Source organism: Triturus cristatus, chromosome 2_2 (assembly GCF_964204655.1).
Source record: "Triturus cristatus chromosome 2_2, aTriCri1.1, whole genome shotgun sequence".
NCBI lineage: Eukaryota > Metazoa > Chordata > Amphibia > Caudata > Salamandridae > Triturus > Triturus cristatus.
The window spans coordinates 1008663334-1008683944 of record NC_140582.1 but is presented as its reverse complement, the minus strand read 5'-3'; the positions used below and the strand labels follow the sequence as shown (position 1 = coordinate 1008683944).

The 20611-nt window shown below is 50.5% G+C and overlaps 1 protein-coding gene and 1 long non-coding RNA gene across 2 annotated transcripts in view; one reads left to right on the top strand and one right to left on the bottom strand.

The window, feature by feature from the left end:
* The window catches only part of JAKMIP1 (janus kinase and microtubule interacting protein 1), a 1879738-nt gene that overhangs the window by 728203 nt on the left and 1130924 nt on the right, over window positions 1-20611 (top strand).
* Window positions 1-20611, bottom strand: part of LOC146863070 (uncharacterized) — a 374800-nt gene that overhangs the window by 304959 nt on the left and 49230 nt on the right. Inside the window, exon 4 of the long non-coding RNA XR_014978211.1 lies at window positions 9709-9809. This is a non-coding gene — a long non-coding RNA (uncharacterized LOC146863070). The remainder of the gene's footprint in view (window positions 1-9708; window positions 9810-20611) is intronic.

The window sequence follows — 20611 nt, the reverse complement described above, 5'->3', positions numbered from 1 at the left end:
CCCTTATAAGCGCCGATCTCCTCGCGCTCGGCTGGGTTTGTCTCCTGAGGCGAAAAGCCGGGAGTAGATGCTGTTTGGGAGCTTATTGTGATCTTATGTGTTTTTAATCTGTGCTTAGACACCTTATTCAGCACTTTGCACTTTGGGTATCACGGAGCGGATCTAGCGCTCACGTGACCCCTTGCACCGGCGTCCCTCGCCGTTGGCCACGCCCACCTCCTGGCCACGCCCTCTTCCCGCCCCTGAGGCCTTCTATTTCAAATGTGCATCTACAGAACGCGCAGCGGACGTGCGCATCGGGCGCACCGTTTGCGCGCCGAAGGCGCGCCTAAGGCAAGCCCATCTGCGCCCGTCCGCGGCCGGACGGGGCTAGGGGCACGACTCCATGCCAATTTTATTTCATACTCTTCTGATGAGCTTACCACCCTCCAAGGTCACTGGCCACTCTCAGAATCCGTCCGCAGGCACATTGTCTCACTAGGGCTTGTCCCTTCTCCCATTCCTACATCGCCGTCCTCCCTGCCCGCCTCTCCGCCACAATGCCCTTCCCCGACGGACCCCCTTCCTTCTACTCCATCATTATCTGTTCTCTTACTCAACACCAGGTCAGCGGTCAAGCACCATCATGAGCTCTTTGTCCTGCTCGATTCTGAGAAGCCTGACTTACTGCTCTTGACCGAAACCCGGTTCTGTGATTCCTCCCTCCCCATTCTCTTGGCTACCCTTCCCCCTCCCTACGTCGCCTTACGCGCCGACCGCCCGGCGGGTAGGGTAGGCGGTGGTGTGGCGTTAATCGCCCGGTCGGAATTGAATTTTCAAACCCTTCCCTTCCCCCCCATTCCCTCCACTGAATTCCTTACAGTTCGTTCCCTCGTCTTCTCCCCCCCTATTACTTGTCTTCTAATGTATCGCCCTCCCCAGTTTTCCCCTCTGTTTCTGCCGGCATTTCAAGACATGCTGGCTAATATGGTGATTAACTACGCCTCGGTCTTTGTGTTAGGGGATTTCAACTACTGGCCCTTGGACCCTTCTGAGTGCACTGCCTCGAAAGAATTCACGGAGTCTCTTCTATCTCTGAATTTTGTGTCACTCATCTCTGTCCCCACTCACTCTCACGGTCACATACTTGACCAGGTTTGGTCCCTCAACCTGCCTGTTTCCCCGGTGACGGTCTCCCCTTGTCTCTGGTCCGATCATGCCCTTATTTCTTTCTCCATCTCTCTCAACCCGGTATCCAAAGTCCTACACGCCAAAAATACCTGGGCGCGGAATTGGAACAGAGTTCATTTTCCCACATTGACCTCTCACCTTCGGAACTCTATTCCGACCCTTTCTGGTCTTCCGTCCGACTCTCAAGCCAACACTATTAATACTTGGTTGGCTAGAGGTTGTGACTCAGTGACTCCCCTGCGTCGCATTTCCGTCCGGCGACCCAAGGAGTCGAACAGGTGGTTCAATGACCATCTAAAAGAGCTAAAACTGTCTGTTCGACAGGCAGAGAGGCACTGGAGAAAAAATTACTGCCCCTTATTCAAAACCCTCTACCTTACATCACTTGCCGAATACAAGACTGCAATCCTCGCCGCCAAAACCTCCTATTTTTCATTAAAAATAATGTCAGCTGAGAATAAACCCAGGGAAATCTTCGGTATAGTGAATGACCTGGCCTATTCCGACAGAGTTTCACCCCAAATCCCCCCATCCCAGCCTCTATGCAACCAAATTAACACTTATTTTCTTGACAAGATCGCTACCATCAAGGCCAACATCCCCCCCCCCCTCGTCTACCTTTGTTGATCCCTTCCCCCCTACTGTCCAAAATCATCTTACCTCCATCCCTCCCCTCACTGAGGAGGTATTTCTGGAGATACTCCCCAAAGTTAAGTCTGGTTCCCCGGCAGACATCTGTCCGGCGCGAATCCTGCAACAAATTTACTCCTCCTGCCCTGAACCCCCCATCACTTTCCTCAATAGTTCTCTAGCGCAGGGAGTAGTGACCCCCGCGCTCAAATCAGCTACCATAGTGCCCATCTTAAAGAAGCCTGGCGCTGACCCGTCCATCTCAGCCAATTATCGCCCCATTTCCCTGCTGCCCTATCTGGGCAAGGTGCTGGAGCGCCATGTCACCGCGGTATTCAGCGCCCACGTAGAGGCCAATGGGGGACTGGCCTCCCGCCAGGCTGGCTTCCGACCCAGGCACTCGACTGAATCAGTCGTGGTATCAGTCCTTGACAACCTCAGGAAGGGTATGGATCATAACAAACACCAGGCGCTGGTACTCCTCGATCTCTCCGCCGCATTTGACACGGTGGACCACACCATCTTACTGTCCCGTGTCAAGGCGGCTGGAATTGAGGGATCAGCCCTGGTGTGGCTTTCCTCCTTCCTGAGGGACCGTACCCAGGCGGTCCGGCTGGGAGACTTCACTACCACCCCACTTCCCGTCACTTGTGGTGTTCCCCAGGGTTCCTCTCTGTCTCCCTTACTATTCAATCTCTATATCTCTTCCCTCATCTTCGCTCTCCAGCAGCTGGAGGTTACCGTGTACAATTACGCGGATGACCTCCAGCTCATCTTTGACTTATCCTCTTCTCCCTTCTCTGTCTCTAGCTTCCAGTCTACCATGACATTCATCAGGGACTGGATGAACCACAACCATCTCAAGTTGAACCCGGATAAAACCGAGTTGGTTCTCGCCGGGGGTTCTTCCAGTCCCTGGAATTCTCTCTTCTGGCCCTCCTCTCTTGGTCCCGCCCCCATTCCTTCTACCACGGTCAAAACATTGGGGGTCAAAATGAACAATCAGCTCACCCTCCACTCTCAAATCAGCTCTGTAGTCTCTTCCTGCTTCCTCACCCTCCGAACTATCCGCACTGTCTCTCGCTTCTTTTCCCCCCAGGCACTCAAAATGATCATGGCCGCATTGGTAATATCCCGGCTGGATTACGCCAATGCCCTTTACAACGGCATACCAGCATACAGCCTGAGGAGGCTCCAGATGGTCCAAAACCAGGCTGCTCGGTTGGTCTTTGGTCTCCCACGTTACCACCACTCCACACCCCTTCTCAGGGAGCTCCATTGGCTCCCTGTCAAGGAACGCTCCCTTTTTAAAACCGCATGTACGGTTTTCCAGGCCCGCCAAGGCACTGCCCCGCCTTTATTTCTTCATTAATAAAAGAATACGTTCCCACCAGAGAGCTTCGCTCTTCTTCCAAGTCCCTCCTTCAAATCCCACGCTTTAGACGTAAAAAGTGGGGAGGGACCAACTTCTCTACCTTGGCCCCCACTCTCTGGAACTCCCTCCCTGACCATCTCCGGGCGGCTACCCATTATGTGCCCTTCCGCAAGGAACTAAAAACGTTTCTGTTTAAACAGGCCTTCCCTGTTTAACCTCCCCCCTTGCTCTCCAATAGGCTCCTACTTTGCCTCTGTTGCCAATACCCTCCACTAGCGCCAAGAAACCGTTCGGTGCACGCTGCGCTTTATAAATGTTTTAAATTAGAAATTAGAAATACTCGCCTTCCCATTCTCCTGAAAGATAAGTGCGACATTCCACTCCTCAGAAGCCTACAACCTCACGGAGACACAGCTCAAGATCTCCCCTTCATCGATCTAGGTAAAAATCTAGACATCGTTCACCTAGAGAGCGAAGACACAGGTCTCCTTCATGGTCTTCAAATCCACTTCTTCGAAGGCTAATTACTCTCCAAATCTGTCATACACCCAGCCAACTAGAATATCGCCAGTGGATGATATTGTCACATTCAATGAGGTACTGTGTAGAGGGGCTTCGAAGCTCAACATCGAAATGCCTACTGCTGACCCCTCAACATCTGTGATTTTTGAGACTTTGCATCACAGGTCCTCCACTAGACCTCTTCTTCCTTTGGTGCCTGGGTTGCTAGAACAGGCTCTGCATACCTTCTTGACGCCGGCCTCAGTGGGAGTGGCTCCTTCGAGGATATTAAAGAAGTACAGAGCCCCAGAACAGGACTCTCTTTTTCTGAGGTCTGACCCACCATCAGACTCTGTAATTTTATCAGCAGCCAGGAAGGGTCACATGGGGGCTTCCTCATCTGCTGTTCCCCCGGACAAAGACAGCAAAGCCATGGACTCCATTGGGAAGAGAATGTGCAACACCTCGGCCTCCTACATGAATGTGGCCAGCGCCTCCGTTTTGCTAGGTCGATATGACCGTTAACTGTAGGACTCTCTTTCATGTTTTAGAGAAAAATTGCCAAAAGAAGATCAGCAAGATTTTCAGGAGATTCTGCATGATGGAGGGCTCATGGCGAATCAGGTCATCAGTGCGGCAGCTGATGCATCAGACCTTGCTGCCCATGGTTATTCCCATTGCATCTGCGGTAGGAGATACTCATGGCTGAGACTCACAGGCTTGAAACCAGAAGCCCAACATAGGATTCTCAAGCTCCCCTTCAATGCATCATCTCTCTTTGGCTCTCATGCGGATGATGAGATGTTCATGATGCAATCCGAACTGGACACCTTGAAGGCGGTTGGTCTGGAGAAAAGAAAGGATTTCCAACCTGGCTACCGACCCTACGATCGTCGTCAGTACCAGCAGAGGGTTCATGCCCCTCATTGGTCCTCGCAGCACCACATGCGAGATCGCATTTCCACCAGCGACGACCTGGTAGAGGAAGAAGGGGCTCTAGGCAAACCCCCTCTGTGGCTAAACAGCCAAAAAAGTGAGTTCTTGCTTCCCCCAACTCTGCTTCCCACTCCAGAGAAAGGAAATATATGTTTTCATTTGGAAGAGTGGATAAAAATAACGCAGGACGACTGGGTGCTCAATATTGTGCAGAGTGGGTACTCAGTAATATTCAAGTCTCCACCACCATTTGTACCTCCTCGGAAAATCTCAATCAGTCGGATAGATCTGCTGCGAGAGGAGGTCTCCATACTGCTACAAAAACAGGCCATCGAAAAGGTTCCCTGGCTCCAACATTGACAGGTAATCTATTCCCGCTACTTCTTGGTCCCAAAGAAAGGTCTATTGAAGGAGTTCAGGCTCATATTAGATCTCAGACTCTTAAAAAAAAATACATTCTCAGAGAGAGATTCAGGATGTTGGCTTTACACCAAAACATTACACACAGGCACCAAGGGGACTGGACGTGCTCTATAGACCTTCAGGATGCGTACTTTCACATCCCAATTTTCGCCGAAGCACCGGAAGTTTCTTCGATTCAGGATAGAATCAGATTTCTTCTAGTTCAAGGTCCTGCCTTTCGCACTCAAATCTGCTCCTCGCACGTTTTCAAAATGCATGGCGGTGGTGGCTGCTTTCCTGAGAAAACAAAAAATCTTAGTCTATCCTTACCTAGACGACTGGTTACTCAAGAGTGCCTCTCAGTCTCTTGTAGGATCACCTGAATTACTGCATCCAAATCTTGAATCAAATGGGACTGTGTGTAAACTTCAAAAAATCTATCCTCAACCCTACACAGAGGATTCACTACTTGGGCGCTACGCTAGACGGGGCAAAAGCAAGAGCATTTCCTTTGGAGGAGAGACTATTATCATTACTCCACAAAGCTCGCACTCGCCTGAGAACACCTCATTCACTGGCCAGGCAGGTGTTCTTTCTGCTAGGCTCAATGGTGTCATGCATATTAATTGTTCCAAATGCCAGATTACACATGAGACCCTTACAACAAGCTCTAGATGACCAGTGATCTCAAGTGTCCAACTGCTGGGAGAACACCATAACTCTTCCTCACACAGTTCAAGTCTCAATAAAATGGTAGATGCAACGGTCTCATCTTCTGAAAGGTGTTGCTTTCCACCAGGACATTCCCAAACAGAGTATAGTCAGAGAGCGTCTCTTCAAGGCTGGGTCGCTCACATGGGATCTCTTCAGATACAGGGGCTGTGGTTGAAAAAGGAGAAAACCTACCATATCAACATGCTAGAACACAGAGCTGTTCATCTGGCTCTCAAAGCGTTCTTCCCCTCCATATAGTCACGCTCCCTGCTGGTTCAGATGGACAACACCATGACAATGTACTACCTGAACAAATAAGGAGGGGCCAGATCCATACCCCTTTGTCTGGAGGCTAAAGCAATATGGAAATGGCTACTGGCGAGGACATGTCCATTTCAGCAGTACACCTTCCAGGCATCCTGTAGGCTTGTGGAGGGGTTAGCGTCCCTTAGATCCCTCCCATTTAGGCAGCCATAGGTCGGGTTAGTGCTTTTAAGACACTTTATTGTAGGTAAAGTTACAGGAGATACACAGTTCGACTTAAGGATATGTAGCACCACTGTCCCACTTCATTCAAGTCTGTCTCCTCTGAATCTTCGTGGGTGGGGTTCGCTTCTCCCGGTGGGCTGTTTGCAGTGTCAATCGAAAGATGAAGCAATAAAAAAAAAACAAGGATTAGGGCATTGGCCTGGGATGCCACACAAGAAAAAAAAAAGGGGGAGGGGGGGAAGTGCGCAAGCCTTCACCCGTGTCCTGACTGTGAAGTGCCTAGGGTGAGGGAACTAGGTGGATGTTGTTTTAAGTGCCACTCTTTAGTCCTGTCCACCACCCTTTAAAGGAAAGAAAACGTGCTAATGGCACTTGCCTGAAACCACGACCCTCCAGGGCCGTGGTGGAAGGAGATCCAGCCTCCTCACTAGTCTCTGGAGTACTGGTCTTGTTTGCAGTGCTCTGAAAACGCTCCTCCGGACAGCTGCTGGTTTCCTCCTCCTCCTCCTCTCTTGGAGTCGATTGCTCTCTGCCGCCGCTGTTGTTCCCCCTGCTGCTCCTCTTCTCCTCGCTGCTCCTTCCGTCCTCTGCCCCGCTGCTTTTTCTGTATTCCACCTCCAGTTTCCCAACAACAACGCCCGGGCCTTCTCCCGGCATTCCCTTAAGTGCTTCCTCGTTAGACGTGCTCCCGTCGGAGTGTGCGTCAGTGCCTAGAACGCTGCCCCCACTTCTGGGTCGATCGAGCGCCGCCGCCATCTTGGAAGTCCCGGGCGAGGCGGTGACGGCGGTGTATTCCTCACATTGCCTTCCCCCTGTGAATGGACGGTCAGGCCATTCCGAGACGGGAAATCGGGATAGAAAGTCCACGTTGGTTTGCGACTTCCCCGAGACGTGCATGGTACTGAAAGTGAAAGGCTGCAAGGCAAGAAACCAACAAAGGACTTTAGGGTTGGAGTCTTTATGGAGAGAGAGCCAGGTAAGGGGAGCGTGGTCCGTAAGCAGAAAAAAATGACGGCCTAAGAGGTAGTATTGAAGAGGCTCCATAGCCCATTTAATGGCCAAACATTCTTTTTCAATTGTGGCATACTTGGTTTCCCTAGGGAATAGTTTCCTACTGAGAAAAAGAATGGGTCGTTGATCCCCAGAGTCACCTGGTTGTGATAAAACAGCCCCAAGACCCCTCCCCGAGGCATCAGTTTGTAAGACAAAGGTCTTCCGAAAATCAGGACAGGCTAATACAGGTGCGTTACACAGAGACTTCTTTAGTGTCTGAAAGCTCTGCTCGTGGGGTCTCTGTCCAGGTGAAGTGTCCGTTTGTGTTTGCTTTGGTGAGGAGATCAGTGAGGGGACTTACCATGGTGGAGAAGTTGGGTATGAATCGGCGGTAGTACCCTACTAGGCCTAGGAAGGAACAAATGTCTTTACGAGTCTTGGGACGAGGGATTTTTGTGATCGCTTCTAGTTTGTTGATTTGGGGTCTTATCTTACCTCCCTGTATGTCATACCCCAGATATTCTATGTGATCTGTACCAAACGTTGTTTTCGTTGGGTTGAGAGTGAGGCCTGCTTGTCGTAGGGATTGAAGGGCCCTTTCTAGGTGAAGCATGTGGGTTTCCCAGTCTGGACTGTGTACAACGATGTCGTCTAGATAGGCGACAGTGTAGGACTGGTGGGAGGACAGGATAACATCCATCAGTCTCTGAAAAGTGGCCGGAGCGCCATGGAGACCAAAGGGGAGTACTTTGAAGTGAAATAGTCCAAAGGGGGTTGAGAAGGCGGTTTTCTCTCTGGCAGCAGGAGATAGAGGGATCTGCCAGTACCCCTTTGTAAGATCTATAGTGGTCATGACCCTAGCGTCCCCAAGGCGCTCTATAAGTTCATCTACCCGTGGCATGGGATAGGCGTCGAATTTTGATATAGCATTCAACAGACGGAAGTCTATACAGAATCTAATGCTTCCATCGGGTTTGGGCACTAAGACTACTGGGGAGGACCATGCACTTCGTGATGGCTCTATGATGTCTGCCTCCAACATTGCTTTGATTTCCTGATCTACGGCCTGCCTTCTGGCAGCTGGGATACGATAAGGCCTTAGCTTAATTGGTTGGCTAACTGCAGTAATAATATCATGCTCAACCAGGTTGGTTCGACCTGGTACTCCTGATATCACATCAGCGAAGGAAGAACACAGGGTTAGCAGTTCCGCTTTTTGCTTCTGTTTTAATTGTTTTCCTAGCTGCAAGGAGGTTTCCCCTATGGGAGGGTCTGGTATCAAGGATATGTCTAAGGTCTTATCCATTGTCACAAGGTGTATGGGCAACGTCTGGGATAAGGACGCTGGGGTTGGTTCATTCCAAGCTTTTAATAGATTGATGTGGTATATTTGTCCTAGCCTGCTTTTGTGGGGCACGGCTACTCGGTAGGTAACCGGAGTGACCTTCTCTACAATCGAATAGGGTCCTTGCCAGGTGGCCAGTAACTGTTTCTTGGTTGTGGGTAAAAGTATCAACACTCCGTCCCCCACTGCAAATTCTCTTAGCTTAGTACTTCGATCATATAACCGCTTTTGTTTGGTTTGGGATTTTTCCATGTTGGAATGGACTTCTTCCCAAAGTGTTGACAGGTCCTCTTTGAGGGACCTGCTATATTGTAGTAGGGGTTTTCCCTCGTCTTCTTCCCGAGTCCACTGCTCTATAGCCATGTCTAAGAGGGTACGGGGTTTCCGTCCAAATAGTAATTCAAAGGGGGAAAAAACTGTGGATTTTTTCTCATGTGTTCTTATGGCGAATAATACTAGGGGTAATTGTCGATCCCAATCCCTTCCGGTTTTATTTACAATTTTCTTCAGTATTGTTTTTATGGTTTTGTTATATCTTTCGACCAGCCCATCTGTCTGAGGATGGTATACAGATGTGCGTATTTGTTTTGTCCCTAGAAATGCGCATACCCGTTTCATCAGTTTTGACATGAAAGGTGTACCCTGATCAGTGAGTAACTAATGGGGAAATCCTACTCTAGAAAAGAAGCTGATCATGGCCTGGGCTACTCTAGCGGTAGTGGCTGAGGTCAACAGAAACGCCTCTGGGCATCTAGTGGCTTAATCCACCAACACGAGTATGTATTGATGACCTCGAGCGGACGGGAGTAGGGGTCCTACCAGGTCCATCCCTACCCTTTTAAAGGGATCGTCTATTATAAGGAGGGGTTGAAGTGGAGCTGGTGGAAGGACTGGGTTATTGATCAGTTGGCATCTGGTACAAGAAGCGCAATACCTAGTGACTTCTTGGTATATCCCTGGCCAATAGAAGCGATCTAGTATATATCTTAGGGTGTGTTCTTTCCCATAATGTCCCGCCACGGGCCTGACTGTGTGCAAGACATAAAACTTGTCCCCGGAATGCACTGGGTATCAGTAATTGTTCTTTAGTTTTCTTGCTTTCTCGAGACACCCTATAAAGTAGACCGTTTTTCATACAAAAATAGGGGCCTACCTTGTTGGGGTCGTCTTCTTGTACTCGTTCCCAAGCGTGTTGTAAAGTGGAGTCTTCCTTCTGGGCTGCACGAAAACTCTGTTGGGGCTCCTGCATCTCATCTGAAGAAAGAAGGACAGGAGACTGTATAGTGCGAGACGCTAAATGAAAGGATTTCTTTTCTCTACTTTTTTCTCTACGTGTTTTTATTTTTTTGTTGCTGGGTGTCTCTAGGTTTTCTGTAGAGTAGGGGGCTGTTTCTAACCAGTTTGTCAGGGAGGAGGCGGGTTTTAGGGCCTGTATATAGTCGTGAAACTTAGGCAGATCGGTTCACAGGAGGACCGTCTCCGGAAGTGAGGGGCAAACCCCACCTTTCTTAGTTGGGCTTCACCGTCAATTTCTAACAATACCTCAGCTAAGGGATAAAGCTTTTTCTCCCCGTGTACGCATGTAACCTGGATGTAGTCGCCCTCAATAAACTGGGGCCTTTTTTCCGGTCCTGGGTAACAACCGTCTGGTGACAGCCAGTGTCTAGCAAGGCCGTTACCTGTTTTCCATTTACATGTACCTTCTTCCTATATGCCTTGGAATGGTCTCCCGTCACCAGTACCCTTCCACGAGAGTAACCGACTTCCATAGGTTCTGGGGGTGGAGTCCGGGTAGGACAGTGGCGGCTATATGTCCCCACTCTCCGCAATGAAAACACTGTGGGGTTGACATGGGGCTAGTGGTGGGCTTAGGCGAGGGCTTTTGGAAGGGAGAGTTTTATTCTCTACTGAGAGAGGAGATGGTCTGTTTGGTGGTTTGTGTCCTCCTATCGGGGCTCGCTGTGTTGATGCTTTAAACTCCGGAGATCTATGATAAGCACAGGCCAGATCAACTGCCATCGTGACTGTTAAATTAGGATGTTGTTTAATCCAAGATCTCGTACTGAAGGGAAGGGCTTCTAGATATTGTTCAAGGAAAATCTTCTCCGTCACCTCATCCATGGAGGAGGAAGAAGGTTGCAACCAGTGGGTTCTAAGTCCCTTATGCGGAAGTATAAGGCCCTAGGGTTGTCCCCAGCCATCCACTTTTCTAAAGCGACTCCGATAGTACTCCTGATCGCATCCTAGACGTTCCAGGATGGCTTTCTTTATTTCTGCGTAACTGGTCGTACCTGCTGGATTGGCTGCTTGGTAGGCAGCTTGTAGCTCGCCTGAGAGTAGGGGCGCTATATATTGTCCCCATCTTTCTGGCAGCCAAGAGGCTGTGGAGGCTACTCTTTCAAAGTTTACAAAGAAGTAATCCGGGTCGTCGCCCGTCTGAAACTTCTGAAGAACCGAGCTAGGTACGTTAGGTTGTACTCTGGTACTATCAATGGCATCTGTGAGGCGCAATATTGCGATTTCCTGTGCCTGCTGATTGGTAGTTAAAAGGGAGGAGTGTTATTTAATGGCTGCATGTAGTGCCTCTCGTTCTTCATTTGACTGTTTAGTCTGTTGTTCTATAACGAGCTGAAGGTGTCGTTGGCCCTCTGCCAACTGAGTTATGATAGCTTCCATTGTGACGGGTTGGGTCGTCCTGACTAGACCCACCTATCCCACTTCTGACACCACTGTAGGCTTGTGGAGGGGTTAGCGTCCCTTAGATCCCTCCCATTTAGGCAGCCATAGGTCGGGTTTGTGCTTTTAAGACGCTTTATTGTAGATAAAGTTACAGGAGATACACAGTTCGACTTAAGGATATGTAGCACCACTGTCCCACTTCATTCAAGTCGGTCTCCTCTGAATCTTCGTGGATGGGGTTCGCTTCACCCGGTGGGTTGTTTGCGGTGTCAATCGAAAGATGAAGCAATAAAAAAAACCAAGGATTAGGGCATTGGCCTGGGGTGCCACACAAGAAAAAAAAAGGGGGGGGGGGGGGGGAGAGTGTGCAAGCCTTCACCCGTGTCCTGACTGTGAAGTGCCTAGGGTGAGGGAACCAGGTTGATGTTGTTTTAAGTGCCATTCTTTAGTCCTGTCCACCACCCTTTAAAGGAAAGAAAACATGCTAATGGCACTTGCCTGAAACCACGACCCTCCAGGGCCGTGGTGGAAGGAGATCCAGCCTCCTCACTCGTCTCTGGAGTACTTGTTTGCAGTGCTCTGAAAGCACTCCCCGGACAGCTGCTGGTTTCCTCCTCCTCCTCCTCTCTTGGGGTCGATTGCTCTCTGCCACCGCTGTTATTCCCCCTGCTGCTCCTATCGCTCTTCTCCTCGCTGCTCCTTCCGTCCTCCCCCCGCTGCTTTTTCTGTATTCCACCTCCAGCTGCCCAACAACACCCGGGTCTTCTCCCGGCATTTCCTTAAGTGCTTCCTCGTTAGATGCGCTCCGTCGGAGTGTGCGTCAGTGCCTAGAATGCTGCCCCCACATCCGGGTCGATCGAGCGCCGCCGCCATCTTGGAAGTCCCGGGCGAGGCGGTGACGGTGGTGACTTCCTCACACACCCTTAATACACAGGCAGATGAACTAAGCTGACACTTCACGAAAGCTCACAATTGGGTGCTAAAAGACAATATAAAACAAGACATCTTTCGGGGATGGGGTTCTTCAGACTTCGATTTATTCGCAGCCGCGGTACACACAAAATGCCGCGCTTTCGCATCCAGGTACCCTCAGCGAAGCTCCAGGGGGAATGCTCTCTTGATCAACTGGTCAGAGAAATTACGTGAGAGGGAACAAATGGGAGGGACTTTTTGAGAAGGATGGCCAACCCCTGGGAGCCCCTGTTGAAGCCCGACTGCCACTCCCTATCACAGCTATACTGTGTCAGAAAGGCACACTGGGACCCCATGAGATGAGTCTCTTGAAGCAGGAGGATATCGGGAGAGCTTCGCTGGGCATATTTCAAGACTGCTGTGTGCTTGATGCGATCAAGTAGACCGTTTTACGTTTCAGGACATGACCCGAAGAGAATTATAGCCGTGGTTTGTGTGCATCATGAGGAGTAGGCGGTGGCAGGGGTATGATGGACATTATCCTAGATTTGCCTGGGGTTGGATGCAGGGCGGGTCTAACCTCCCAGGGAAGTGTCTAGTGAGTGGGGCTGCCATGCTCGTGAGGGATTTTCGTGCTTTTTGCTGTCAGCTAAAGAGAGGGTATTATAAAACATAAAACTAAACATTGGCCAATGGTCCTGAACCCACCCTCTCCCCCTTCCCCCCACTCTATACTTCTGGAACTGAAGCATCTGTCGCCCGACAACTTAAGAGAACAAGCTAAACAATAGCGCTTAGCGCAGGAGATGCGTATTTGATCCCCTCCACCTATGTCGGATGTAAATGTGGCAACAGCAGTGTCAAAGTGTACGTTACTATACTGCAGGTTATGTGTTTCTGACATTCAGGAAATGTTGAATCCACCTGTCTTTATCGCCATCTATCCAGGGAAATCCTAGATTACAGGGCTACGGGAGAGATCCGAGTATGTGGTCGCTCAGTCCAAGGTGCACATGGGGATGCAGTCTCTGCAGGAATCTTCTGCGGATCTGTTCCTTTGTCAGAGTCGGGAGCCTGGGGGGTGCCCGCATCCCGGGCCCCCAGACAGCTTGGCTCAGCGATCTGGCTGTTCCTGTGCGGCCTCTGCGGCCCTTGAGGGATTGTGTGCACCTCCTGCGGTGCTTGGGAGACAAAGGTCGCAAGGCCTGGGAACCAGAGTGTGCAGGCGAAGAGTTTGAGTGGGCCCCGAGGGGGCGTTCCTCGGTTAGCCAGGTCCAGGCCGCCTGAGGGGAGTCAAAGAAATGTATTTTGCCCTGGAAAACGAAACGGAGCCAGGCTGGGAAGAGGAGTCTGTATTGGAGGCAGAGTCCGCGCGTTTTCTGTTTGAACTCCGTGTAGGAACGTCATTGGGCCTGCACCTCCCTGGTGTAGTCCAGCAATATAATGATTTTATGATTTTGAAACCTCAAGGTGCCCAGGATCCGTGTCGGTCTTTCAATTCAAGGATCCGAGTGATTATAGGGTGTGGAGCCCCGGGAGGTGGCTTAGGTGCAAGGGAACAGTGGACTCGTTCAATTGCAAACCAGGGTGAAAGTGTGTCTTTAGGCATCCAGGAGGAGATCCACGTTTCAATGAAGGCATCCATCCGCCCCTGTTCGCCCTTCCAGATATCCTACCAGGCGTAGATTGTTGCGGCGTGACCGGTTTCCGGCATCTTAGGTGCGCTTGTGTAGTTCCTTAGTGTAGGACTGTAAGTGGGCAATCTGCGCCTTCGGTTGGTGAATATCGTCATCCACTGTGGAGAGGCAGGACTCCGCCTCTGAACTTCGGGCCGTAGCGTTGCACAAATCCTCCCTGATGAGGGACATGTCAATGCGGACCTCCCCAATCTTCTCCTCCACTGAGGTCCGAGATGCATTGATTGCCTGTAGGATTGCGGCCATGTCATTACCTTGGAGTGACAGGCCACCCGCAGCCCCCTCCGAGGGGTCGCGCTTAACAGTGATTAATTGGTCCATTTTCGTTTGTGTTTGGGAGGTGGAGGATTTGGGGCCTTGGTCTCTCCCCATGCTTGGTGGCAGAAGTGTTCCGGTGGAATCTGAGCCGGAGCGCCTCTGAGTCAGTCTCTTGCAGACCAGAGTCACCAGACCGTCTGGTCCCCCCGTAGCGCGTCAGAGTGAGGGTGTCTCAGGATTCCGACTGAGAGGTTCGGGAGTGGTGGAGCACCGTGAGGTCGGAGCGAGCAGCCCTCCCGGAGGGTCAAGTGGGAGGGTCCCCTGCAGGGGCGACTCCTCCGGGAATGGGCAGGTGCGACCAGGGGCTCCAGGGGGATCACACCCGAAGGCTGGTGATGAACTAGGATGGAGCTTCAGGATGGGCCTGGCAGGGTGTCAGCAAACCGAGTTCCCCCTATCTGCGAGATGGAGCAGTTGAGGGCCTCAGGGTGGGCCTAAAGAACCACAAGGATTTTTCTTGTGGAGTGCCAAACTGGGGGGGCCTCCCCGGGGTAAAGGAGCAGGTCGGATGGTAGAGTTTGAGAGGGTGATTCAGAGTCTCCCCAACCCCAGCCAATGCTTCCCCCGGAAAGTGGGGGGGGAGGCAGCTCACCTCTCAAGTCTTTCGAATGGCCCTCGCCTCGGGCCCAATCAATACACCTCCAATACCAGCAGCTCTCACCAGGCCCAGTCAGCGTGACCCGCCAAGCCCAGGGGGTCAGCCGGTGTGGGAGGGGAGAGCGCAGGTATCCCGGCGTTTGGTGTGTTCAGGGGCCCAGTCAAATTTGCACAATAGTTGCTCACTCCTAGGGGCGTCAGCAAGCCTGCGGTGTTTGGGGGCCTCTGAAGCAGGCTCGAGCCGCGATCTCGCCTTGACTCGACTGTCCTGAGGAGTGGGCGTAGGGGAAGGAAGGCCCCCTCCGCCCACCCCTCAGGACAGTCAAGGGCTTCTCTTCCACCCACCACCTGGCGGGTCAATTGTCAGCGGGGCTCCACCGATGGAGATCCAGTAGGCTGGGACCTTCAAGGCCTGCGGCCAGCCCCTGGTCTCAGACTCCAACAAAGGGGGCAAGGGGGAGGGGGTGTACGCCTCCAGGGGTGCAGGTCCAATTGCGTGCAGTGGCTCTCCCCTACCCGGCCCCAGAATGAGGTCTTACCCTCTGCCATACACCCCGGGATTAACGGGAGCAGGGCGCACTCACCAGCTTCACTCCTGGGTCCACGGCCCCCTCTGCCGGTGGCAACCCAGGGCGCTCAAGCCTTCTTCGTGCAGCCCGGGTCTCCACATCAGTCTCAGTGCAGCTCCGCCCTCAACGATGAGGGCCTCAGGAGATCAGGCCGGAGTTCTACTGGAGCCTCCACTCATCTGGACGCACCAGGGGAAAGCAGCGCGGGCCTCTGGCGGCCAGGATCCCAGAGCCAGCCCGATGGCCGCGCCAGGCACCATCAGGGGGGCAGCAAGTGCGCTTAGTGCGCCGTCCTGTAGGCCGCGGGGTTTTGTAGGCCTCCGCTGCAGTCCCGACTCGTCGCGGGGATGGCGGTTGGGATCAATTTGAGGCGGCTTAGGGTCCGGGACACCCCAGTGTTCCTAGAGTTTGGGCGGATGCGTGCGGCACCTTGCTGCCCCCGGAGATCCTAGGAGCCAGGGAGAGATTACGGTGGTTAACCTGCAGCGAGGGTCACAGCTTCAGAACGCCTCGGACGACGGCTGGCAGGCACACAGGAGCTTCCGGGTCTCCGCTATACGATGCTGCAATAATAAGGCAGTGGTAGTGTGCAGGGTTTAAATTTAACTGCTGATGGCTGCGGATTAAGGAGCAGATGACGGAGGGGTCCTGAGCACTCTTAGAGTGTGACCGCCATCTTGACTCTCCAAGCCACGCCTCCATGTTAGGCTAAATTTACTGAGTATTGTCTAAGAATTCTTGTGACAAGTATAGGATAACCTGTTAAACCTATTACATTTGAGATTACTGGTGTTCCCCACTAACCAGAACACTACTAGAATAGAAACCTGGTGTCCTAAGCCTATTTCACTTTTCTGTAAATGTGGATGAGCAGTCGATGCCTATCTCAAGCTGGAGGTGTAATAGGGCGAGTCTGGGCACAATACAACACGATTTTCAGATTAAAAAAGATGTGACTTCCCTTTCCTCATTCTTAGTTTTTGTAAATATATAATATGTTAACAGGATGTCACTCTATACAGAACACAAAAGCAGAATATATAGTAATGCAACACAAAACAGTTATAAAAGCAGAGCACATGGAATATCCACCATCATTAAATGATCCTAAGTACTGAAACTCTCCTGAAAACAGTGCAATAACATTACAGTTAGCAGAACGAAAGTAACCAGACAGTGTTTGTAACCATTTATTTACTGCTGTAATCCTTCTTTCAAAACTGTGCTACTTTGCATCAGGTTTACAAACCTTTACTATTCGCAGTTGTACTGTTTGTGAACAATCCAAAAAGTGAGTTAGTATAAGCAGAAAGATAAACCGTCCGTTCACCTTAATGATAGGTTGTGATGGCCACTTAAAATTGGGATTTCTTGTGACCGTAGGATCGTTTACGCTCTAGGTGAGCATTTCCTCACTTTAAAAGGACCAACCTCAATGATACATCCTTATTTATTTATTTATTTATTTATTTATTTATTTATATTCTTGTCTAGTGCAGGAAGTCAACCCCCGAGAGGGTATCTCCGCGCTTACGATTTACCAGAGAGCCGAGATCTTATATTAGTCCGAGAATAAAGGGGGGGGGAACCTAACAGGCGACAAATAGGAACGTTTTCAAAGACTTCTTAAAGGATTAAAAATTAATAATATTTTTGAGAGCAGGGGGCAATGAGTTCCAAAGGATGGGGCCTTTGTAGGACAGGGCACGCCCTCCCTGCCTGGCTTTTTTTATCCTTGGAACCTGAAGTTGTTGCTGACTGCTAGAGCGCAGGGTACGACTGGGTGTGTAGGATTTGAATAGTTCTCTTAAATATTTAGGTCCATTGCCAAACAAACAACTGTGAATAATACAGCAGATTTTAAATTTTACACGCTGTTTAATTGGCAACCAGTGGAGTTTTGTCAAGAGGGGAATTGATGGAGACCTTGGCTGAGCGTTGAGGACTAGTCTCGCAGCCGTATTTTGGACCACCTGTAGTCTCTGTAGTTGTTCTTCATTTGCCGAGACCAGCAGGCCGTTACAGTAGTCCAGTCTACTTATAACCAAGGCTTGGACAAGAGTCTTCCTATAGGAATCTGACAGAAATGGGAAGACTCGTCGTAGCAGTCCAATGGCCTGAAAGCAGGAGCCTGCTACTTGGTTTGTGTGCTCTTTAAACAGAAGAGATTTGTCTAGGCGCACACCAAGATTTTTGACAGTCTGTTTAGGGGTTGGGGTTGGTCCTAAATCCGGGGGCCACCATTCCGGAGACCACAGAAGTGTGGGCTCCCCAAACAGCATTACCTCAGTCTTGCCTACGTTACACTGGAGGCGATTAACGGCCATCCAGTGAGATATTGCCCTCATTCCGTCCGCAAAGGATTTTTGTATTGCGGGCGTCAAGTTTTTAAAGGGGAACAAAAGCTGAGTGTCATCAGCATACGACACAGGAGTGAATCCATGAGATCTTACAATATCAGCCAAGGGGGCTACGTACACGTTAAATAGTGTAGGGCTTAGGCATGAGCCCTGTGGCACTCCCTTGGTGAGCTCCCTTGAGATAGAATGGTGGGAGCCCAATCTAACCTCTTGTTGGCGGTCTGAAAGAAAGCTTTCCAGCCAAGAAAGAGCCACACCCTCTATACCCCTCTCCCTTAGACGATCGAGAAGTATCTCATGAGACACAGTGTCGAAAGCAGCGGATAAGTCTAACAGCACTAGAATCATTGAATTTCCTCCATCCAGTGACATCATGATGTTATCAGTCACTGAGAGGAGGGCAGATTCAGTGCTGTGATTGGGCCTGAATCCAGATTGAGAGCAATCCAGGCCCTCCGTTGCCTCGATGTATTTGGACAAGTGAGTGTTTACGTGTCTCTCTGTCATCTTGCTGAGAAGGGGTAGGAGGGAGATGGGTCGGAGGTTGGAGAGGTCGGTCCATGGAATTGCTGCGTTCTTTCGGATTGGGTTCACTACTGCTTTTTTCCATTCTGTGGGTACAGATCCTTCCCTAAGAGAAAGGTTAATCAATGTTTGAATATGGGGCCCGAGCAAAGGTTGCAAGGAGGCAGTTATTTTAGCTGATAAAAAGTCATCTGGGGATCCAGATTTTATATGGCTCATAAGGGAAATGAGATCAGAGTCATTGACTGCTGGAAATGTCGTAAGTGTGGTTTGATTTCGTGTGGGCAGAATAGGGGGGGAGAGGAGATATTACTATTTTGGGTGGCAGCCAATAGAATTTTGTCGTAGATCAAATTAATTTTATTTTCAAAGAACAGGGAGATTTCATCGCATAATTGTTGGGAGAAGTCATCAGGGCTTTTGCATGCAGTGGGTTTTACAAATTCCTGAAGGATTTTAAATAATTCCTTGGATCGGTTTCCCGCTTCTGCAAGTTGTTGAGAGATACTATTCTTCCGAGCAAGTTTAATGTTTTTGTAATATTTAGTCTGAGCCTCATGATGTGCTTTCTTATTTTCTTCAGTTCGTGTTTTCCTCCACTTTTTTTCCAGCCTCCTACATTTTTGTTTTTCTGTTCTAAGCTCCTCAGTATACCATGTTTCCTGTTTGGTGGCAGGGTATTGTTTGTGTAGTTTTAGAGGTGCTATTTTATCGATTGCTTCTCTGAAGGAATTATTAAATTTGGTTAACATGGTCTCTATGCTATCTGTCTCTATGGGAGTGGGCTGCTTCCATTCCTTTTGTAATTCCTTTACAGTGACTTTATGCCATTGTCGGCGCCAGATGGGTGGTAGGGAGTTTTTATTGGAGGGCTTATCCACCTTGGATATTAAAAATTCCACAATGGAGTGGTCAGACCAAATTATTTGAACCGGGGAGGAGCATTGTACTTTGGGGAAGTTGGTGAATACCAGGTCGAGAAGGTGACCACCTATATGGGTGGGCTCATGGTTTTGCAGAGTCAAACCGAGGGAGGATAATTCAGAAACCAAGGAGATTGTTTCAGGGAGTACGGGATTGTCAGCATGGACATTAAAGTCGCCAAGAAGGAGGAAATCTTCTTTTGCTTTAAAATGTGGGGCCAGGAGTTCCAATAATGCCAGGGAGAAGCCAGTAGAGGGCCCCGGAGGACGATAAACTAAGGCTCCTTTCCAAAATCTATTTGAGGCATATTGCATTTTAAAAATTAATATTTCAAGGAGAGGGCTGTGCTTCTGTTCTAGTGTGATGATCTTCAGATGTTCTTTATGTATGATGGCTAAGCCACCACCTATTTTCTCTGGCCGGTCAAAATGGACAAACTTGTAACCAGAAGGAACCCCCACAGCAATAGCAGGGACAGTATGGGGTTTAAGCCAAGTTTCCGTTAGGAAGCAAAGGTCGGGTTGAGTAGTATGTATTAAGTCCCATACTTCTAGTTGATGTCTAGGTAGGGAACGAACATTTAGGAGAAAGCACTTAGTCCCTATGGATGGAGTATGTTCCCTTTTGTCTAACTTCTCAGTGCTGGATTTTACGGAAGGGGTTTGAAATTTGCAATGTATGCAAGAGAAAGGACCCTCAGGACACGGCCAGGAATTTCTGGAGCATTCTGGGAGAGGGATGGGTCTGAGGTGTAGTAGCATTAGCGCCGCATACCTGAGGTGGGGGGCCTTTGCAGATGCAATTGGCGAGGGTGTCTGGTCCAGGGCCCCTGGTCCCGTCCTGTCGCGGACGGGCGCAGACGGGCAGGACTCTGGCACGACTCTGGCACGACTCTGGCACGACTCTGGCACGACTCCGGCGCAGGTCCGGCGCGTCCGCTGCGCGGAGCCATAGCCGTTCTTTTTAAAGCGCTGCTAGAGCGAGTCACCTGCCTGACCCACACCCAATATGGCCGCCAAAAACCAGGAAGCCAGCCCTCGGCGTCAATACTCGGCCGAGGGCGGTCCGGAGGCAGGGAAGGGGGGAAAGGAACACACAGCGCCTAGGAGCGTGAAGGAAGTTTCCAAATCCACACCGCTCTGTAAGCAAGCGATGTAAATCACACAGGTGAGAATACAATGAAAATGCTAAAAATGCACAGAATGCACAAAGTAAAAGAGAGACACCTCCCGGCTTCCGCCTCAGGAGTGGTAAGGTTGCTGCTGTTAGTAATCACCGGAGCAGGCTTACTATTCCCTTTTTAAAGCGCTGCTAGAGCGCGTCACCCGCCTGACCCACACCCAATATGGCTGCCAAAAACCGGGAAGCCAGCCCTCGGCGTCAATACTCGGCCGAGGGCGGTCCGGAGGCAGGGAAGGGGGGAAAGGAACACACAGCGCCTAGGAGCGCGAAGGAAGTATCCAAATCCACACCGC